At 40.3% G+C, this 22787-nt stretch overlaps 1 protein-coding gene across 4 annotated transcripts in view; it reads right to left on the bottom strand.

The window, feature by feature from the left end:
• FGF13 (fibroblast growth factor 13) overlaps positions 1–22787 on the bottom strand; it is a 244743-nt gene that overhangs the window by 166176 nt on the left and 55780 nt on the right. The window contains exon 1 of one of the 4 annotated variants that reach the window (XM_050310954.1): positions 19507–19690. The exons of the other annotated variants lie outside the window; for them this stretch is intronic. The gene's annotated coding sequence lies outside the window, so the exon portion shown is untranslated. Of the gene's footprint in view, positions 1–19506; positions 19691–22787 lie in introns of those variants that run through there. 4 annotated transcript variants of the gene reach the window in all.

Here is a 22787-nt window from a genome sequence, read left to right as displayed (position 1 = left end):
ACAGAAAGCGTATGTGTAACTGGAAAGATGGAGGGGAACTTGAAGAGATTAGTATTGAACAGCTACCTCTGAGTGGTTAACACTGAAGTGCTACCTCCTGAGTTCTGCACAGAAATATGAGCCACCTTGGGAGAAAAAGCTCTGAAGGAGAAGCTCAAATTCCACATTGCCTTAAGAAGGTGTGTTGGGGGAAGATGCTTAAAGGAACCTGAGAAAGTGAAGCAGGAGAAATTATTCTCCATTTTTCATGGAGGACAAAAACAGGCAATGAATAAAACACCAGTCAGGACAGGCTTTTAACCATGTCTACAGGACAGTGGGCTGGATCGGGCTCTGCATCACACTGAAGAAATTCAGTGCCATACACCTTAAAAGGAGTAATTTCTCTTGAGAATATGAGCCAATCCATCCAATACACTGTGTATGAGATCCTCAGGTCACAGACTGCTGGACCCCAATTCCCACAGGAGCTGGAAACATAACTATATCTTTGTTCTTCCCCTTCCTAGATGAGCATCTTTGTCCTCAGCTATTCCTGCTTCCACAAACTGTTTTCTTTCACCCTCCTTCCTTTTTGATTGCTTGTATCACACCTTTGCTCAGGGCACAGCAGCACCCAGACTTGGCTCCGTGATGAAGCAGCAAGGCAAAGGCAAAAAACATTAGATATGACAAAGAAATGCAGGGCTGAGTTCGCAGGACCAAATGCTGAACCCTCAGAACCGTTTTCCCAAAAATTTCCCATGTTTTGTAGGTTTGTTTTGGAGAGGTTTTTGTCTTTGTCAGAAGAACTGTGGCTCTTTGACTTGGATTTCATCAAGCTCTCTGAGGATAAAGCACGGTGACAGCCACGACCACAAGAGACTCTCCGTCTTGCAGCAGTGACCCAGGCTCAGCTGCCAGCAGGGTAAACTGAGCTTAAAGCTGTGGGACTGGGGCATCAGGACGCCCTGCAGCTGAAGACACAACCTTGTAATCATCCTTACCAAAACCTACTCAAGTCAGGAGGATGGTTTACATGCTTAACTAACTTCAGCCATGGCTTGTGAAACTGAATCTTCGACTTGCTAAACAAGGAAGACATGTGGGCTCTGACATTAAGCAGCTTTACAGGTGTTGCTTCCTTTAACTGTGCTAAAATAATGAAGAATTAAAGTTTGCTGAGAAGCTTCTCCCTCAAAAAGAGCCTATATATAGATGAAAGATGAAATCTGCTACGTGTCTGTGTTAAAAATAACTGCAATATTAAAAATTAAAATGATCCTACAAAGAACTGTCATTATTAGCAGTTCTAATGCCAAGTTAGAAATTAAATCCAATCAGCACAGAACAACATTTGGAAACCCTTTTAAAAATGAATAAGACAAAGATTAGCTGCCATAAAACAGTATCAATTGTATGAAGCGGAAATTATCAGCCTGAAAAAAAAAATCACTTGCTATTACTGACATACAGCCAACACTGGAGCTGAAACAAGAATGTGGAATGAATTTTTACAATCAAAACAGTTTCAAGTCAATTCCTGAGACAAATATCTTTTTGGTAGAATAATTTATGATGCAAGTTTTGTTCAGTAAGGTTATTGACAGAGGTTGTTAAAATATAAGTCCCAAAACATTCCAAGAAATGCTAAATAGGGCATTAGCTTCCAACTAGTAGAAATGCTATTGCTTCTTCTATTTCTTACAAAATGTTTTAAAATCTGTTAATCAACAAAGTGGATGGTAATACCATCTGAATCACTTTGTTAAAAGAATTAATCATGTTGGTATGAGGATACCAGTTGAATTTAGGCACTCTGTTTTCATAATGGACACCCACTCATCTAACACTGCACATCTGCTGCAAGGCTCAGATTTCCCCAAAACCTTGTAAAAAAACCTAAATTGGAGGGCAGGAGAGTATATACATATTAAAAAAAAAAATCACATTTAAAGTTATATTATAACCACATTTACTGGGATCCTCATAAGCTGAAATAGATAACCACAAGAACACACAAGTGTGTATAACAGTACTGATGGATTTTGTCTCCCTCCTTCCCCTCCCTTTTTTCCATGCCTTTTGAGCACAGACCAATGCAGAGGAGATGGGTAACACCAGAAGGTGATTGCCACACCACTGCCAGTGGTCCCTTCACTCCATCAGCTTTAGAAGCAGCTGCATGAGCAGGCCAGATTTCTGGTTCTAGCTCTTTGCCACATACTACTCCTAATGTCTCACTACAGGGAATTTCTTCCACAACTTTAACAGACCGTCACTCTTGAAACTAATTTCACAGAGTGGAATGTAAATTGCACTCTCCTTCAAATAAAATACCTTCGGAACAACGTACTCTGAGTGTAGAAGGAGAAGAACTAATAAGTGAGACTGAAGATAAAAATTGTAAATTTTTCAGTAGAGAATGATAGCACTTAGTAAAGATAATTGCACACATTCACCATAAAATGAGAACTTGAAGAGAACACTGTAAGTCACAAAATATTTGGATTTGAAGTATTAAAAATTTATAGCTTCTGAGGATCTATCAGCTGTAAAAATGGTGTTCCCTATTTCCTTCATTGTAAGTTAGCCTGGAGCCCCTGGTGGTCTAATGGTAAAGGCGCCGCGCTGTCACCGCGGAGACCCGGGTTCGATTCCCGGTCAGGGCCACTCCCGGGCAGGTGGGGCTCGTTAGCCCTTAAAGGCAACCCACCTACGTCCTAAGGACCTCGCTGTCACCGTCCAAGCTCGCTTGGCCCCGGCAGATGAACCTTAGGATTAAAGGGTGGGCTCAGTTCCGCGCACACTGTGTCTCACCTAAAAAATCCAATGCGCAGGCTGGAAGGTGTAAAGACCTTCCCCGGATCTTCGCTTGCGAAGACTGGCCATTGTTATTATTATAAGTTAGCCTATTTTATATGTAAAGCTTATGCAATTTGTGTAGTTACAAAATTGACTTCTTTTTCAGGCTTCTACTGCAGCAGCACTCAGTCTTTTAGCAGCACCACAGAACAAACATATGACTGAAAATGAAACCCAGCCATGGAAAGACATGCAGGACTTTAATTACTATAAATTACATAAGTTCATAAAATTAAGGGAAACTAAATAGCTTGACATCATCCTCTGGTGTAGACCAGGCTGGGTGGAGGAGTCTGGGGGTAGCAAGACAAACATCACCTTCCATTTAACCTTTTTATCCTAGAGTGGCAAAAATTGCTTCACAAAAGAGAATTAAACTTATGTGATGCTGTAATACTTTTTATACCTTTTCAAGCTCAGAAGCAAAGGTAGTTAAGTAGGTTGAAGGTTTGGGTTTTCTTCAAAAATCTTTTATACACACAGGAAGTTTTTTTAAATCTCTTATACACTGGAGGTATTAGTCTGTTTTGTGTGGTCCCTGCTGACACTAAGTATGAGACTTCTTCCTGTCAATGGAAAACAGAATTTAGCTTTTGGACTATCTGCTGCATCTTTTCCTTCCTCAATAATGAACCTGAGATGCTTTGGGGTTTACTTTCTTATGCCAGGGATATCTAAATTGTATCTCTTCAGTTACATGATAGATAAAAATTGCCTAGTATGGTTTTCTTTGCCTGTCTTCATGGTGTTTAATATATCAAGATGTCTTTATCTTCAGGATACTATAGTTGGTAAAAAATTATTTTCCCTGTGAGACCATGTTATTACTTCATTATTGAATACTGACTTTGTGTGAAGGCTACTATGCAACTTCTCCGACAGTTTAATAAGGAAAAAAACCCAACAAACCAAACAGAGGAAAGTATTTCCAAGAGAATAAACAGCTTATATTTATAATAAATCTAAGGATATTTACTTCTATTCATACTTATGATGTCAGCTACAGTCTTTCACCCTCATTCAATTACATGAGCCAAACTCTGTACTACCTGTATTTTCAGAACAGTTTTAAGGAAAAGGACATTTCCAGGAACCGATGTCAGTTCTATCCTCCCACTACCACTAAGCATAAGTGTTCTGATTTTACCAGGTCCTAGCTTTGTTCACTTCTAGGGAAAAAAAAAAAACAAACAGACCACCACACCTCATTTTGTCAGAAAATCACATTAAGCACATGCCACAGGAACTGGCTGCCTCTGCTTGCAAACATTTGATGTCTGGCCATCCAAGGCCCATTGCTCTCCACCAGGAATACCTTCCTGTAAACCTCTTGTTGCAACGCTTATTAAGTGCTCCTTAGTCCTCTTAAATTGCCAAGGCATTTAAGACCCTAAAGTAGCTCTGACAAAGATTATTTCACTTCCAGCTACGGGAGCACTAGGTGTTGTTTTGGTTTGGTTTTAAGTCAACAGTGTTAGAGAGAATAAATCAGCATAGCATTACCTACCAAACAGTTAACAGGACTGTTAGTGATTTAGAAAGTATTTTGTATTGCTCACACCACAGTTAGAGCAAAAAAAAAAAAAAAAACCCACAACAAACTTGAAATAACACCCCCCCCACCTAATACTTCCCTGACCTGGTTCAAATCTGCTCAGCTGGGAGGTTTTGACAGAAATGTGGTGGGAGGAAGGAGAGCAGAGCTTCCAGGCAAAGGCATTTTTTGAGGAGTTAATGAAATTTGCAAGTATAATTATTTTTAATCTGGGTGCCAAGTTCTCTCTCTCCATTCTATAAAATCCTGGTGCTGTGATGCTACAAAATGAACACATGAGCCCTCGACTCTCATTACAGCATCATTATATAATTCACAAGTATCAGTCTCAAATCTACTGAAATGGGTTTCACCTCAGTCAAAGAGTACTAAGGAACAGAGTAACTATGCAACTGCCCCTGGCAGCTTAGGACCTCCAAATCTGGCCTCCAATTGGCCAGGGAGGTGAATAAATTCCAGCACAATCACAGGCTGTGTAGACAAAGCTCTTGCCAAGCCAAACTCAACAGGAGGCTGTAAGACAACCCACCAGCCTCTGGTTGCCAAGACCACACCAGAACCGATGCACATTCACATGTCACCCTTACTGTCCTTGGGCAATATTAGGAGAGGAAAAATGGCTAAGGGAGTAAATCACTCTGAAATAATCCCTCAATCCTCTACTTGCTGCATCTTGAGCATCTAATCCCTGTCCAGAAGCAGCAAATGCTGCTCGACTGACTCAGTTGTAGAGCAGACCCCATCATGGGGTAAGGATTACACTCCTGGCCTCTACAAAAGCCTGCAAAAAGCCAACCCAGAAATGAAAATGCTAAATAAGCACTCACTTAACCACTGGTTTTGACAGAGAAATAAAGCAAGTAAAATCAAGAAGGAAATATACACTTGCAGCTTCAGTGGTACATCCTGCCCTCATGAGGCAGCCCGGCAGCTCTGTCTGCCAGGTTACTGGGATGCATTTAGCAGATGCTTCAAGTTCCCTCTTTTGGGGCAACCCACACAGCTCAGCTGCCTTCAGGAGTCCAAAATCTGCCCAGTCTGCTCACAGCTCTTGAGCCCTGCCTTGTTTCAGTCCCAGCAAGCAGCTCTTGCCCTTCAGTGCACCATGGCTCCCAGGCTCCTGGACTTTTTGGGCACCAGTCCAGATGAGCTTGCACACAGACAGACACTTCACGGCTGGCTAAAATCAGTTACAGGGTATTGCAGTCTGGCCAGAAGCATTTATTAAAAAGAACTGCTGTAACAGCAAATACACATGTATTTAGATTCTGTTCCAATTTTCTCCTTTTGTTTGCCGGGCACGTCGGCATGTTAATGCTGTATTACCCACAGGGGATCTCCAGCAACTCAACAGCACAACTGCAAGGAATATTTCATTCCAGGTTAGAGACTTCCAAGAAGTTAAAGAAATTCCTATCAATTTCCTTACTGTAAAACTATGTGATTGCAGACAAAAGGTAAATTTAAAAACATAAGAATGAAAAACTCACCAACTTCACAACTTGGTCTCCTGACATTGCCAATGGTGGTAACTCAGGGCACAGTCTAAGGACAAGGCAAATGTACACCAAACATCCCAGCATCTACACAGTTTGAGTCTCATCCCTTCTTAAAAGCAATTCTGAAGATAGGTTTCCTCTTCCACATTCCCACAGTAGCATAAAATAAATGGATTTGTATTAAAATTAAAGCAGATCTGCCTAACAAGTGTCCTGCTTTTGTTTTGGTTCACGGTGTCAGAGGTTATCTCCAATTAACTGATACCAATGTTGAGTTTAGGATGAGACTTAAATGACATGAAGTCTGCTCTGTCAGCCTACTATTCAGACGTTCACATGCTATTTCCTTCCTACAGTGTGTACATTGCCTTATAATGTTCCAGAGAAAAAATACCTTAGAATTCCTGACCAGGTATTACCAGTGATCAGAAGACAGGAGGCAGCACCCTCAGGTATGGCAGGCTGACAGTAAGAACCTGCCATTCAACTGGAGGAGCTAGAATATCTTGAAAGAGGCATTTAGACGTGCAGGAAAATTAACTGGACCAATTTGCAAAAAGAAGCCATCAACAGAAAGCAGCAGTTTCCAAAATCACTGGCAGCAGATACCATGTTTATAAAATTTCCTCACAAATGATCATCTGTAATACAAAGAGGAAAAACAACAGAAAGGCTTCTGGGAAGGAAAGTCTTAAAATACATCTTTATAGTCCCAGGTTTTTGTGATCATGTCTTGGATTAAAGGTTAGACTTTAATCTAGACATCTGGGTCTGGATTTATCCTATTGGCAGACAAACTGAAAACAACTGTTCCCCACCCTAAAATCAGAAGCTGACAGGCTCTTTCCATTGTTTTGCATAACAATACTGCGTAAATGAGCTTAAAGTAACATTTTCACTCAAGCTTTTGTTAAAGAAGAATGGTAATCATTCCCATCCTGCATCCCAATCACTCAGTGCTTCTCAACTTCATTAACAACTCAAGATTCAGCAGACACAGAAGTCCTACAGAATAAAAAGAGAGGCAGCAGAAATAAATATATCAAAACCATTATGAACCCTCTTCTCACTGCCAAATAAAAGCTAGAGAGATGAGCCATCATACACCAGAAGAGGTCACGTGGTGATGGCACTGGATTGTGACTCATAACCACATACTCAATTTCAAGTGACACAAGACTCCTTGGGATGACCTCAGGCAAGTCATCCCATTCAGCTCTTGAAGCAGCACGAAAATGAAAAGATGATAACATGCCTGAAGCCTCCCCGAGATAGCACAAGGGTAGATTTGTGCACATGAGACACCAAGACACAGTGAAGGGGACCACAAAGTACTTGAATAGACACGTCTCTGTGGTGAGGGGGGAAACTATATGATAAACCTCGAACTGGCAAGTCTAACAAAGTTAAAACTGATTTGCCCTGCTTAATTTAAAACCCTTGAGTACACTCTCATGATTCATAGTTAAGGCTACGCTGGCACTGTTCCATCATTAAAAGCAATCCCAATTGTCCCATAAAGATGATTTCAGGTATCTCATCTTTACACAGCTGAGCCAGCCTATTTTTAAACCTAGTTATCTGCAGGCAGGATATTGGTATAAAACTAATTAAACATAATTTCATATACAGAAAGGCAAACGATGAATCTGGTAGAGAAACAAGTCCGTACGATGAGTACACCCATGGAAGGAACAGCAGAACAGAGAATACGCAGCAGAGCGTTCGTTTCAGTGCAGATTTTAAATTTGACCTTCACAATACGCAACAGAAGTACTGAACATACACAAGCACGGCTTTACAGAAAGAGAATTTATCCATCAAGTTCAACTGAGCTTCTATTAATAATGCAGAAGCAAAACACTAATTGGCCTGTTGCAGAAAAATTTTGCATTTCACAACTCACTGCTCTTCCTGTATATTATCTAGGGGTTTATCCTGACTAATCCAAGAATGCAGACATCTGTCCAAGGAGCTCCCAGAAAAAGCACAAACCTTTTCAAGCTGGTTTCCTGAGAAAAAGAGATTAGACAGTTTCACTGTCCAGCTATCCATCCTCTATTACTTTGTTTCCCCTATGAAGTTTTTTTGCAAATTTCAACCATGTCTTAAGACAGGAACATGGCTCAGAAATATTCCTTGAAAAGGTACAATCCAACCCAAACCAAAATAGTGCCTCAGTAATGCAAAGGCAGTTATAAAATACTCCTTATTCATTTCAAGAGAAGACATCCAGCAGTCCCCACTTGTATTGCCTTGCTCTCTCTGCCCAAGAAGGGAGAAGTCAAGGTGAAGGAGAATGCAAGGAGCTGAGGAGTCTAAGAACAGTGGCTCCAAATCTGCCCCAAACCCCTTCACTACTTCTGTCCCTTACAAAACAACTGTCCTTTCAAGTCCAGAAAAATTATTATCAAAACTTCAGGTTCTGACTTGACTCTTGATAAAAGGTTTTTGGGTTTTTTTCCCCTCCTGTCAACAGAATAGATGCTTGAAATTAATCTCATTCCTTCAGTTTCCCTTTTTTGTAATTACAGTGAAATCAAACATATTTTCAAAGGCTGGAAGAATTATTTATGCTGTTAGAAAAAGGTTTTATTCATCAAGAGAGGAGACTGAGAAAACTCTTCTCGAAGGCCAGACACACAACTGAATTACTGTGCATCGTGAGGTACCGCCCGTCACCTGGAGCAGCAGCTGCCTCAGAAAGTGCTCTGTCCTCCCCACAAATGTGGAGCAAAACAAACTCGCTGCAAGAGGCATGTTAATATGCTTGGTTAAATCTTCATGAATGCTTCAGAGAAGGTATTTAACCTTGTGTCCACAGAACAGGCATCCAGCCAGTTACCCTGACTCAGGGGACACGCAGTTACCCTGTGCCCTTGCAGGATTCCCACCCAAGGTCACGCTGGGCAAATGAGGCATGTCTGCTTTTTGCACTATGACTCTTGTCTTCTTTTTGTACACAAGGAACCTGCCCACACTTGCTGAGCTTGTTAAGTGGGCAAACATGCAAAATTCCTCCAAGTTGATCCAAGCAGTTTACTCACTTAAGCTCATTTTCATAACACAGGTGGAAGTGTTTTCCTTCAGGAAGTGACCATCAGCCAAGCATTTTAAAACCCATCCACTTTTTGTAGTGTAACACCCCAAACATGAGACTCCTTTACTCCTCCTCTCCTCTGGGTAGCATACGTGGAGAGAGGATGGGCAGCACAGATGGGCTGCATCAAATTGCTGCAAGAACCAGATGCCCATGTAGAAAGGAGTCTGCTAACTTCAGCAGCCCACTCCTTGGCTAATTCCACTGATAACAGCTGACATGACAGTTCTGAAGCTGCCTCTGGGTCTGTCACATGGTTATCCAGCTGATGAGCTACCCAATCTGCCCTAGCCTTTCAGATATAACTTTTATTCAATTTGCCTCTCTTCCAGGGGAAATGATGCATTCTCCGTCACTTACTGCAAAAGTTATTGTATAAGTCCTTCAATAAAAATCTCCCAATGGATTCTTTCTGGAGAGATAAAATGAAATGTTTCTGCTTCCTTGGTTTGGTTTCTTCTTGGATCTCACTTGATAATTTTAGGCAACATTTTTGGAAGAGGTTCTCTCTGACTGGACCGATAATATCTTCTAGATATGAAGACAGATGTTACATTTAAAGAGAAATTCACCCAAAATCTCTAATGCAGGCCTCTGAAAATGCTGGCACTTAGGAAAGATCAGTCGAAAGGCTTTATGAGGCTGAATGAAGTTATTTAGCTGATTCCTTTTAGCAGCTTGAGCACACTGGTTCCAAAGCTTCAATTGAGAAGAATTCATATCAAAGCACTGCTGCTTTATAAGCCAGCTTTCCACAGAGTAAGAATCAAAGAAAATAGTCCTGGAGGGAGTCCAGGGTAAAGTTTATGTTTACAAACATGATCCTGCCTCAGGGGTTTGTTACTTAAGAGTCCCTACAAAGTGTGAATTTTGGACAACATTCATAAACCTCCAAATCTTAAGAAAAATTATGAATGCGTACCAGATCCAACCATTCTGGTAATTTAAACTGATTTTTTTCATAACATAGGTCATAAACAAACTAACAAATGATTGTCAACAGGGTTTTTTTGGTGGACCAGAGTAGGGAAAATGCATTTTGGTACAGCATGACCTTGACAACCTCCTGATTTGTCCCTTGTGAGGCAGATTCAGCTCATGAGCCTGATCTCCTTTCCTGTCACTCCAAGACGAGCCTTGCTTAAAACAGATCTTCATGATCTTCTTCAGAAAGGGAAATTTGATCTTAAAAAATAGCTAAAGATATAGCCACTGCCATTCTGATTTAAGGTCTTCCCAAGCTGATAACGATAAACATGTTCCTCTTGTTTCTTGCATAAATTGCTCTACATACTGACACAAATTTCACCCTCTCCCAGCCTTTCCTTTTCAGTGATGCTCTATTTCCCTTGTGACATACTGAGAATCTACTTGATTTCTCAAAACTTCTTTGGAATAAGAGAAGGGATGAGATGTAGCCTGTCCTCTCTTATCCCAGATGCAAGAAAGGCATGAATGGGACAGACACAAACACACAGACCTACCCCAGCATCTGACACAGTGACTGAGGACTCAGCAGACAGGAGTATCACTGAACAGACAGATGGCATCTAATACACTACATTATTAACAGGGATTTAATGACCAGCATAAGTGATTATATGCCAGGAGCTTGTTTCAGTCAGGCTAAATAGGAGCAAACCAAGCAAATCATTTTGCTACTAATGTAAAGGGGCAATGCTATTTACAACAATTTGTTAAGACTTCACCCTAGGCAAAGAAGAATTAAGCTCCACAGAACAAAACACAGGGCAGCAGGCAGGCCGGATGGAAGGGAAGCAGAAAGCTGACTGAGAAAGAGAGACCACGTCCTTGAGGAAGGACAACGTGTATTGGTGAAGACAGACCAAGTGTCAAGACTGGCTGATATTTTCTAGAGGTCTGTCCAAACTTCTGGGCTTCAGAGGTTGCTTCCTGGATGTTCAGATTCAGTTCTTCCTCTGAGTCACCAGATAAATCAATGTCTTGATCATGTATTTAACATCCTTGAAGTGTTATATACACAAATATACACTAATTCCAACTACACCAAGGTAAGGGTGATTACTTCCAAACAAAAATGCAGAACTAGAAGACAGAAGGGTCAGCAACTTCATCAGGTCACACTGCCAAGCCAAGTTTACTGCTGGAAGGTTCTGGCTCTGGATTCGGTGTTTAGTTTGATCGATCATGAACAGTTGGACTGTTGTGTGTGAATGAGTTCCTTTTTCAGGAAAGAAAACATCCTATATACTGTGAATAATTAAAGCAACAACAAAAATCATGATCTACACCCCCCAAAATACAGTGTTTTATGCTTCTCCACAGCATGCCTCTATGGCCTAAATTCTGCTCAGCTTGAAAACCACTAAACTGGACTTGCAAGACTGTGATTACCTCTGTCTAGTCTATCTGGCACAGTAAACTACAAGAAGCACTGCTCCTTAAAAAATGTTGACATAATTGCTTAGGGACCAATAAAAATTAAATGTCTGAATGCATTAAGGTAGCTCTTTGGCATATATTCTCAATATGTCAGTACTTCTGCCTGTATTTTCAACACAGATGAAGTTTAAGTATCCTAAAGTTGAGGTTAATATACTCCCACAAAGAAAGAAAAAACAGGATTACTTAAAATTATATTAAAAAATAGTTAGAGCCGTGAACTACTTTTAAAGAATAAGGGATTTCACCTTTTGTGCTTTTATCAAGTGCTACATATAAATGCCATTTTTGTTCCGTGCATTAACAGTATCAAATTTTTCTATATAAATGGTAATTTGGGTAGGCTCTTTTCAATATAAAAATACAAAAGATCAGTATTTCCAGATTTTGGTGTCACATGTGAAAAACCAATCATATTCATAACTTCATCTTACACAGGGTTTCCTTTTACCATATACTTTTACTCCTCCTGTTTGCCAACTGCAGTATTTAATCTATTGGAGTATCAAGTCGTACAATGATTCACTGTCCATTTTACATATGATGCCCATACAGGCACTCCTGGCGCTCTCCAAACTGCCAGTAACTTCTGTGCCTTTCTAACGCAATTGGAAACCGGATATGACAAAGAAACAGGTGAGAGACAAGGGAAAACGAGTATCATCTGTTGTCAGGAAAGGGTATTGTTTTCACTCCTGCACTTCTATTTTCTGCAGTGTTGAAGCACGAAATGCTCTGTGAAAGGTTACTTATGAAGTATGCAAAGACTCTGTGTCATATCAGATGGCTCAAGCTTCTGAGTGATTTACTGTGATTGTGCTAATCATCTCTTAACAATTATTGCAGACTCACGTTCAAAGTCCGAAACAATAAACAGAACTCACATCAGCCCAACTTCAATAGATCAATTAAAAAAACAAAGAGAAACCCCCATAAAAGCACACCAACAAAGTTACCATTATTTCAATACTTCCATCAGTCCATCACCTGACATGGTTCTTTCTGCATCGTAGAAAAGCTCAGGAGAACAGGATCTTCTCCAGTGAAAACAAGGGGATCAACAAATCAGTATTTCAAGGGCACAACCTGGAGAATGCTTTACCCATCAGCTTCATTCAGCTCACAGTAAGAAGTACTTTGGGAGGTCACAAGTGGCTCAAGGCCAGCTTGGTGAGACCCCATGGCTGGCCAGGTCAGAGGCAGAACAGGCGACAGACACTGGCTGGGCTGATATGGGGTCCTGCACTGAGGGTGTGGGGAGATGAGGATGGAGGCTTTGGCAGGGCTCCTTTGAAACCCACTCTGCAAGGCTCAGAGAGGGAGGGGAGGGCAGGCATACAAAGGCAGTATCTTTCAAAATCAGTCTCACCCTCACAGCTCTGCAGTGCTGCAATGTGCCTTTGGTAAATATTTATTTGGATTATTTTTCCTTGCTCAGGGCTAGCGAGGGAGCATGTGCCATCGTCATGAGGACAGATTGGGAATGAAAACCTACCATATTCTTCTCTTCCCTTTCAAAATCAGATGATCAGCTGTGGCTTTAGTCCTGCCAAATTTTGTCAAATATAGCACAAAATTATACAGAACCATAGTAACTGCACTCCCACTATTGTTCTGATTTAAAGAGGAGTTTGATTACATTAGGTAAATATTTGTCCTTATGTAATAGCTCCCTCCGACATTCTAAAAATTTTCCGTCTCCTAGAATTTAACTGAAGAGGGTGCTTTTATATGTCACTGCTCTGCCCCAAAATCAAGTATACTCTATTATACCGTGAGTATTAAACTGTGAGTAATGTCATTACAAGCAATAATAGTTATCCAGACAATTATGGAGTTGCAACTGCAGTTTTCCTATTAAATCTAGAAGCTTTAAGCAAATTCAGGCAATAAGAATTGCAACACCATCTCTGATGAGCTGAATAGTAGTTATTTATTCACAGATTGTTAAATTTTTGTGGCCCTGAGATTTCCAGGAAGAAAGCAACAAAGAGTTGACTCCCCATCTAAATACTGGCTCATTCTTCATGTTGATATAATTATGAAGTTTCAGTCATTGCAAAGCTGTTCACACTGCTTTATCAACTACATGCATTGCAAAATATATGCTAACTGCAGTTTTTCCATTATAAAACTCTCTAGTGAAGTCACTGTTCTATTTCCAGCTCAGCTCTGGCAGTGTGCGGATGCTCGCTGCTTAGTAAATAGAAATATTTTTTTTAGGGAAAAAAAGAACATACTGAATAAAAAAGCTACAGGCTTTTGATACCCTTTCTTCCAAGTAATTTTAAATAAGGCAATGCAATAAATGAATAATGAAGAGGAAATAGAAGCTCGTGTGATGACTCAACACACCAGGAGTCATGAGGAAAATGCCAAATTCTTGAAGAACACGTTTTATTATAATATACAGGAGTGTACACACTGAAAAAACTTTCACCTTTTAAAATAGGTGTTATCAACAGCCTAGGAAGCATTAATCAGTATTCTTATCCCTTTGGTAATTACATTCCTCCTAGCACACATAAATGAAGGGAAGGAGTTTAAGACCTTAACATTAGGCTTGGAAAAGAAAGAACAAAGTAAGCAAGCTCATTTTCCCTATGTCTTCCTCATTCCAGCTGGGGTCTTAACTTCTTTGGTCAACCTCCAAGATCTTTAGCACTGTGCAAATGTATCAGCTCATTTTCCTCTGAATATTTGCTCAAATAAATTATTTAATTTGCTTTGGCTATATTCATAAGTATGTTCTGTGAATCTTGGAGGTAAGGTGGTTATCATACACATTCACTTAAACAAAGGATTTAAAACAAGCCTGTTGACAGTTCTCTTCTGGAACACTGAATATTTCCACCTGAAACACGGTTACTAAAAGAGTCCAGATCAAACAATCACAAAACTTGCCAGCACTTAATGTATCACAAACTGCACCGTTCAAAGAGCTCACTCCCCAGAAGTGAGCATTCTAGCGAAATAGATGCACACAAGTTTCTAAAACCTATTTCAAAAAGCACAAAGCCCTGAGCATTCAGGAGCCAAGTTGTCTGCCCAGGTCTCAATCAGCACTCTCAGTGCAACACCAGTTCCAGTGCATGATGTTTCCCACTTCCCAAGAGCTGAATGTAAAAGCACAGCAACGCAACCTTGTGCAGGAACACAGCCCCCACATGAAGTTCCTACCTTACCTAAACTACAGCACACACAGCTTGCAGGTAAAATCCGGTGCTTTGCTCAGTAACTCCACTGCCCAAACATTACTCTAAGCAAAACTCCCTCTGCCCTCAGCCAGAATTTGGTCCAAGGGCAAAAACATTGGAAGTCATGTGGGAGATGCATGCACAGACTTCACAGAGAGACTGAAAGAAAAAATGTATTAAGAGGTACATCTGGAAGGTAAGAATAGACTACTGCAATGCCAAATACTTTTTAAAATAGAGCACGCTTGTTCTATCCCTTTCTGCTGCCAAGAGGAAGCTGCAGCACAGGACCGGAGGCAACAGGGACAGGTGTTTTCTCTAAAAGTAGAATTCATTCTCTTGGCCACCTATACAGCACATTTGGCCAATGTGTTCAAATCCAAGTGTGGGATCCTTCCAACAGCAATATTCAGTCACTGGCAAGCTTTGCTGGAAGCTCTGTGGTTGCCTTTCACATGATCAGAAGAAAAGCTGCTTTCTGAGCTCCTGTTTGTCATTCCATTTTTCTTCTAAAAATGTATTATTTAAAATTATCTGGAAGAGTTACAAATTACTCTAACCAACTCTTTCAGCATGCAAGAATATGTGACTGTAAGGAGATTATAAATATATTTTCATACAGCTGAGCAGTTCAAGCCCAACATTTAAATGTTGGTATAAAAATATGTGAAACCAAATTGTGTGACAGAGTTTGCTTTGTCAAAACACAAATGTCTCATAAAATATGCTGTCTAGCATCATAAGTAGTAGGTGATATTTTTCAGACGAACTTTTTCAAAGAAAAATACCTATTAAAATGAACATAAGACATTAAAAACTTTGACTTGATATTTTGTCTTTTTATTTCAAATGGCAACAGTTCTGGGGTTTATCTATATTTGTTTAAAGACCAGCCCAAAATAAAATTAAATAATCAGCTATGCAAAAAATTTTGTTCAACCCTTCATAATTTCTTAAAGTTACTGTTTCTTAGCTGAAAACAGCCCAAAAAACTTTTGTATTTATGCAGTTCTCCTATGTGCTGTTTTTTCTCTCCAATCTTTTTCAACAGTCCACAAACTAAAATACAGCATTTGTTTTGCTCTAATCCAAACAGCCTACACCAATGTATCAGTAGCTTTTTTTTAATTTTACATCTCCCCAGTAGCTGTCATCTTTTGGCAGCTCATGTGAGAAGGGAAGTTGAATTTACTGGAAAAGAAACCATTCTCAACCATTTGAACATGGCCATACCAACAACTCAAGCAGCATTGCTGCCTTGCAGGAGGACCAAGGCAAGTTGCAGAGGCAAAATGGCTTAACAGTGTCTGAAAAGATGGGACAGGAGGAAGGAAGGGACAAAGGAAAACCTGCCAGACTCTATGGAAGTCACAAGATTTCTCTTAGCATGTATTAGGTAGAAACCTGAAGGACTGGCAAATGGTTACCACCCTCTCCCTGCCAGGATACAGACCCAGGTTTCCAGAAGAGGAGCTGCCAGCAGGCAATTTGCTGGAGGAGGATAAAAAAGCACCTTCCCATGGGAATATTTTCCACTTGGGCTCTTGGGCACACCAAGGCTGAAGCATATGGGGACACAAGAGTCACGGGAAGCAAAGGCTGCTCTGACACATCATGCTCAGAGGCAGGAACCTAATCTGCAGGAGCCCATGCTTGTTTCTGCACATCTATCTCCCTGCTTTTCTCTGATTACAGTTCCTCTGTTCAGAGCTATTAGATCTCAGTCTTTGAGAGGCAGTTTTGATGATTTCAGAGAAATGAAAGCAACTGATAACAAAATCTGGGCATTCACTCTAAGTAAAGAAAAAGTATTAGGTTGCAATTGTATCAAATTATGATCTGTTTTACTTCTCTAGGAAAGACTTCACAAATAACCAAAAGCCCTGCAAGTACAAATTTTTGACCTCAAGTAGGCTATGAAGTACTTAATTTATTTGAAAGTGTGGAGGCTTTGACCTTCTCTTGCTTTGTTAAAGCAAGATACAAAGCCCTGGATCTATTCAGTTACATCCTGGTCACCCACAATAACATGTTTTTGTCAACAGAGTAGACATTAGGTGACAATACTCTTGTTCTGCATCAGCCTTAAAAGGCTCCTATGTTACACATGAACCTGAAAGCAAAAACATAAAAAAGAGGAAAAGAAAAGAGAGCTTAGGCAGAGATACAGCCAAGCTTCCTAATAACCCTTACTATAATCTATTTACACAGTTCCTGTAGAGACTCCTTGGATGGACAACGGTTTTATTTCCACGGTCCTTTATACTTCAAGTTCTAGTCATTTACCTCAGCAACTAAACACCTGTACACAAAAATCAGAAGAGATCAGACATCCTCAGGTGGACAATTACAGGTGAAAAGTATGTAGTGACAGATTTTGTGCTGTATTAGCCAAAAGTGAGAAGCAGTTAAACACTTAAACCTTGTTATTATTAATTATTTAACTGAAATAAGTCATATTCAAATCCATCTATGACATGACCAATGTCAAAATGTGAAAAGGACATTTGAATTCAATGATACTCATCCTGCAAATAAATAAAAATATTATTTCTTGATAGAGATGGCAGATTTCTATTTTTACAAGGCAAATGACTATGATAATCAGGTGAGCTATGGGTCATGTACTATATGAGTGAGAAAGTAGCAGCCTGAAAGGTGCTGAGCATCCTTAATGCATTTTGCATTTGCAGAAGTATTCAGCACTTCACTGAATCAGGTCCCCTGGCCAATTAAGAATTGCTGATTGCAAGAAGATGATCTAAAAAACACAATGGCCAACACATACAGAACAATTCCTCCCTTTTTACACTAAGCATTCTACCATTTACAGTAACACCCATCAGGCTCAGCTGCACCCACTGTCCAGTGCAAAACAGCAGCTTTGTCCCTAAGTGAAAACCTCACATATTTTCTCACAAGCAGGCACAGGAAGAAGGTGACCAAGTTGCTGGTCCCTCCATCCTCCTTTCAAAAATAAGATAGAAACTGTACAAGGTTTTGTCCTGTCCAAATTGAGTCAAGTCCAAAATTGCCCCTGTTGATGGAAAGTGATCCTATGATATCCCAGGAATGCCAAGGGGGACAACAGCACAGACCCATCTGCTAAGATCCATCCTGACTACAGGTAAAATAGCAGCAAACAAGATGAATCTCAAAAGCAACACTTCATATTTCATTAAAACACTTTTCCTTTTGGCAATTCTGTATTTTTTAGAAGACATAACCCTGCCCTGTGACTAAGTTTCTGCCCAGCTCAAGCCTTTAGCACATGTTGCCTCTGAAGCAGCAAACAGGTCAGGTATTTCTTATGAGCTGCCAATCTGAACACGTGTACAGCTCATCTCTGCTGACTATTCAAGACTTCTCTTCAGCCACCTGACTTGTCTATGCAAGAACTACAGCAGCAAGTTGCACTCTAACCATGAGCTCATTCTGATTTTAAAATTAATCATTAAACTGCTGAAATAAAATTAAATAAAAGTTATACAGCAATATTTCTTGCTGGTCCTACAGGCTGCACTGTGTCTTACATTATACAAGTCCATAAAATATTTAAAGTGACCATGTCTACACAATTACACATAATTCAGTTGAGAGGAATATACCACTAAATGAAATAAATCATACTGGCATTTGTGCCTATGCAGGACTAATATCAAACATAATTAAAATACTTCCTTTTTTTCTGACAAGAAATCACCAGGCTGAGTGCATTTGAACAACAGTACTTCAACATACTTGTTTCACAGTCCCTCTAAACAGACTGCAAATATAAGGACAAGATCTCAAGCAAGCACTTGAGCATTTAGAAGCGCATCTTGCCTGAAATTCAAAACACTTAAGCTTTGCTACAGCCCCAACAGCTGCTGGGCAGAGTGAGCACGCTGGTGTGCACCTTCAAAACTAAAACAGTTTGAAGCCTCTGCACTGACGTTCTCTGAGGTGCTCAATCCAGACAACATACTCAGAGACATGGATAGCTTTGATTTCACCACAAGCCACATCAAACAGGCATATTGACCTGAAAACACACGAAGGCGACAGCAACTTTTCAAAGATTTCTAGTTTTTTATGTGACAGCAAAGAGAGGGTGATCAGGTTTCTCTTCCCCGACATCTCCCATTTTCTAGAGCAGTGCCTTCTGCATCAAACTAAGGATGAGATCAAAGTGTGGCCAATGTAAGATAGTTCTTCATGATGAGAGCAGGACAGGCACAATTACCATGGATCAACTGACGACCAGGACATTTGTCAATAAAAGGAAACAAAATTCTCTATGTGATCTTAGTTTTATTCTCAAGTCCATAGTCTTTACAAGACCAAGCCTAGGGGCTGTATTTTGAGTACAACAAGTTAAGGAATACAAGTGGTACAGTATGCTGTTTGATGAGCAGGGTAGTATGAAAATTTAGAAAGCAATATCAGTTATTTCAAATGCCACTATGACTGTGTGAACATACAAAGATGACAATTGTTCCATGAGATCATTTGAGAGACTGATTCAAATTACTATTGAAAAACTAAAGCTAAGATTTTTTTCACATCCTCCTACATTTATTTTCCCAGTTATTACTCCTTTGGTGTGTATGGGTAGTATAAAATTTTTATTCCAAAAGTTTCCATTCTTTTTTACCTTTAGTAGAAAGGCTGTACTCTCTTAAAGGAGACTCATAAAGCCTCCTATACTATACCAAAATACAAGCAAATTTTCTATTACTACAGAAATTGAAGCATTATTTTATTATGTATGCCACACTGTAATACGTGTTCTAAGTCCTGCAGCTTTGCATTGCCCTTCTCCTTTGGTCCATCCAAAAGCCCATCACTCATGCTACACACATGGAAGCATAAAAACAGCTAAGAAAAGAAACTAGAAACACTCACCCACATGTGCACATACTCCATCACTCTCACATGTAGCTTCAGCAATCCTTTGCCTGCTTAAAACCTCAGTGTCACCCTTAAATTACGAATTGAGTGAATAAGGTAGGTTCTCATTTCTTCCTGCAGAACAAGATCTCTGGTCTCCAGCAAACCCTGCTAGATTTGGAATTAATTTTCTTTGGGACAATTTGTTAAGGAGCTCCAACAGCCAGCCTCTTCCCAAAAGAGTCCAAGGTGCCAAGACCAGGGGATTTGGAAGTCAGCATATGCTGTTGTGCAACCTGGAAAGACAAGCTCCTGGGGCAGGTATGACACAAACCGTTTAGCCCATCACAGGTAAACATCAACACTCCAAGTGCCACCTGCAAAACACTCCACAGTTTGCACAGGGAAGGGCTCGCAGGTGTTACCGGGTCTCTGCAGGAGACGTGGCTTGGCAAGCAGGCGCCTGCAAGCTGACAACTCCAGATGGCTGCAGAGCAGCCAAAAGCACAGAAGACAAAGCTGCACTCACAGAGAAATAGTGGCCTGACTTTCTGCTTGTGCAGGAAAGTAATCCTAAGGCCTTGAAGCTCCCGAACTCCAATGCGACACAAACTTTACAGCTAAAAAAACCTAGCACAGCAGACTACAGGAAACAGTCCTAGTCCTTTTGGTTGTCCCCTCACCTTATTACATTTTACTCATCACTCAGATGTATTTTAGTGATCTCCAGACCCCTCAAGCAGTCAGCAGAAGCCTCTCCTAGAGCTGCTCCAAGAACTGGCTAACTCCAGGCTCCCCATAAGCCAACTAGCCAGTCTCCTCAATGACTCAGTAACACTCAGTGCCCTTCCATCACAGGTAAAAGACCACACAGCAATTTACCAAATAGAAAAAAAAATTACTAATTTCTCTCATAATAGGTTAAATAAAGAGCAACTGAAACCCATTCCCCGTAGGGAAGAGCTGTGTGCTCTGGATTTTTCTGCATCTTTGCCCTTCCTTTTAGACATTCAGTTATTTCATATAACCTTGGGGTTTTCTGTTTTATTATGTTAAAGAACACATTTTCCTTTCAGTTCAGATTCTTTCCCATTTAAGACTATCATCAATCATATTGATTTTTCACAGAATAACTAGACTGAGGAAACAAATAATGTATTATTCCTTACACACAATTTTTCCAGATGGCTTCTTTGCCCATGGGCATGACATGGCAGACCCTGTGCTGCACCTGTTGCTGACTGATACCAGTGCATGCTGCAATCTCATATACCATTCTTTGCTTGCCCTGCACACCAGGTCTGCTGGACATGCAAGCAGCTGCAGTGATCCAGTGTCTATTGTATACAGCAGTTAAGAGAAATTGATCAGATAGTTTATATACAATGTGATCCATGCTGGACACAGAAAAGCACCATTAACACTGTTTCATACACAACTTCCTCGTGCCCTAAGCAAGAGTTGTTTTGGTTTTCTGTGAAAATTTGAGATTTATTCCCAGTAAAACTCCAGACAGAAACACAATATTAGAAATTCTCTGATCTAGAGCATGAAATTGTCTCAAAGACATGACACATTACAGACTGTGTCTGTAAGAAAGGAGAAATCATTTCACAGTTCAGCATGACTCCAGCTGTTTAGCAAACAAGCAATAAATAACACAAAGTGGCAATGGCTTCAGAAAGGTAAGGGACCAGCTGAAAGTGGATGTGCTGAATAGTAAAGAAAAGCACATTTCAGATTCAGGAAGGAAATGAGACTCAAACTGCAGGGAGCAAAGAGGGCAGGAGATGGTCTGATAGCAGGAAACAACTGGGATTGACCAGACAAAGAACATAGCAAGGACAAAATCAAAGCTATGGCCCAGCTGGCTCCCCACTGCCCTGCCAGCTGTGCAAGCCCAGGGTGGAAACAGCACATCAGAACAGCAACTGTACCCTTGATAAAGACCTCAGGGGCTACATACAAATGTAGGCAAATACAAAACAAGGTCTGCTGAGAACACATGAACAAATATTCACTCCTGGTGGGAAGCATGGCAAATTTCCACAGGCTGAGCTCATGGTACACACGTTCTCTGAAAGATCACTTGAAACAGGACCCTTGCATTTTCCTCTTCTGCAAATACAGCTACTTTGCATGTCATGGGGATAGGAAATAAGAGGCAAATGAAGACAGTTTTACAGATCTCCACATCTGTGAACAATTCTCCCTCTCAACTGGAGCTCCCTTACTCTTGAGGTTCATGCAGCAGTAGACTTGCAGGACTGGGTCCGAAATGATTCACAAGGACAAGAAATACATAGCCCACAGTAGAAGTGAAGTTTTTCACACAATTTATTTTCATCTCCTGAAGCTGCCATGATACTAGTTTTGCAGAGCAAGAATGGTTCAGCTATATATTGGGTTAACAAAAGGGTGGGGAACAAGGCAAAACTTTTCAATGCAGTTGCCTGTGGAGTTTGTCCTTCACTTTATTAAAACTGGAAGGATATTTATAGAATAAAGTTTCACTTCAAGCCCTGTCACATACTGTATTACTCAGAAAGTGTCAAAAGTGCAGCAGCAAAACTGAACTGAATTAAAATCATCTTTTGAATCATTTGATGCCTGGTGAAATAGAAGAGGATATGATGAGCAATGACACCCTTTGGAACAAAACAAGGTGAAAAGAATTTTAATCCATTTCTTTAGAGCTTATCTTCCATTTTGAGTATTTTGTGAAGAAGTTGATATGACTGTAAGGCACAGTGATAGAATCTGTAGCTTACAAAACAAAAATGGTGTTTTGCTTACCACTAGTTTACATCATCAAAATAGTCAGACCTGTGACTCATATACTAGTACACTGTTAAAGTGTATTTTCAAATATACTCCCACCCTCACTCTGTCCAAGGAGTTTTTCCATTCCACTGAAATGCTGGAATTGATTTTTCAGTCACAAAAAGATGCAAGAAGTGTAAGAGTATGAAGAAGGAATAGCTAGGGAATTTGAAAGGTCTTAAAAAATAAATTCACACATGACGACAATTCTTTCTGTGCATGTCTGTCCTGCAGACACAAGACAGTGAATAACCAGGCAGCATTTAGCAGCCTGAGCAGTAGCAACTAATCCTCCTAGCAGCAAAACACATACAATATAATGTGATGCCTGGCAGCAGTAAATTTCAAGTATTTCATTCAGAGAGCTACATAACTAAAAATTCAAACACAGTCCTCAAGCTGAGCTAATCCGGACGCAAGCAGAACAAGGAAACAAAAGTCTTTCTTTTACATCTATTCTTAGGGCTGCTCCA

Source organism: Myiozetetes cayanensis, unplaced genomic scaffold (assembly GCF_022539395.1).
Source record: "Myiozetetes cayanensis isolate MyiCay16 unplaced genomic scaffold, myiCay2020 scf15, whole genome shotgun sequence".
NCBI classification, from domain to species: domain Eukaryota; kingdom Metazoa; phylum Chordata; class Aves; order Passeriformes; family Tyrannidae; genus Myiozetetes; species Myiozetetes cayanensis.
Note: the sequence above shows the minus strand (reverse complement) of the source record. Positions and strands in the feature narration are given on the sequence as shown.